Source organism: Arachis ipaensis, chromosome B02 (genome assembly GCF_000816755.2).
Source record: "Arachis ipaensis cultivar K30076 chromosome B02, Araip1.1, whole genome shotgun sequence".
In the NCBI taxonomy this organism is placed as follows: domain Eukaryota; kingdom Viridiplantae; phylum Streptophyta; class Magnoliopsida; order Fabales; family Fabaceae; genus Arachis; species Arachis ipaensis.
The window spans coordinates 106,012,500-106,013,299 of record NC_029786.2 but is presented as its reverse complement, the minus strand read 5'-3'; positions in this window follow the sequence as shown (position 1 = coordinate 106,013,299).

Sequence of the window (800 nt, the reverse complement as noted above, 5' to 3'; positions counted from 1 at the left end):
TATGACTAAAAGTCTAAAATAAAAGGCTCTATCCAAACTTGTATGATGAAAAATATAAGTAATTTGTATAAGGTCTTATTAAGTCTAAAACCTCGTTGTGTTGTTATTGAAGTAAAGTTTTTCAACTTTAGTTTCCTCTTATGTTACCAAATCGTCTACAAAACTACTGAAACATCATCAGTAATAAACAACAATCACCAAATGTCCAAATCAACTTTTTAATTAGATTCATACGGACTTCAAATTGATGGAAGTCCTAAATTATTATTAATCATTATTATAATTATTCAAAAAACAAAACATCACTTGACTTTTTCATGAACATCTCATAAATTCCTAACTATCAAACTCACATTCATGTCACAAATTGTGGTTAAATTTTCAACTATTGGATAAGAAGTAATAATAACTAAAAAGGACCTCTACTAGTAGAAAGGGACTTTACAAAATCATACAATTAGCACCATCAAGTCCTAGATAAAGATAAGAGTATGGTGTTCATCATATGAGATAAATGAACTCATGAATGATCGCATCATATGATAAGCACCTAATTTTTAAAAACATAAACTTGTAGTAAGCAAGAAAGTAGAAAGGTTGAGTCATTCAACTCATAAACTTCACCTCCCTAATAATAAAAAGACACATGGCTACAGAGAGAAGAATAATAATCAGAGAATAAGAAAAAAAAAACCTTTATAAAAATTCTACTTGAGATAATATAATTTACTGAAAAAAATAACATGTATTTAATGATGAATTATCTATCTTTTAAAAAATCAATTTTAATATAGGACTTG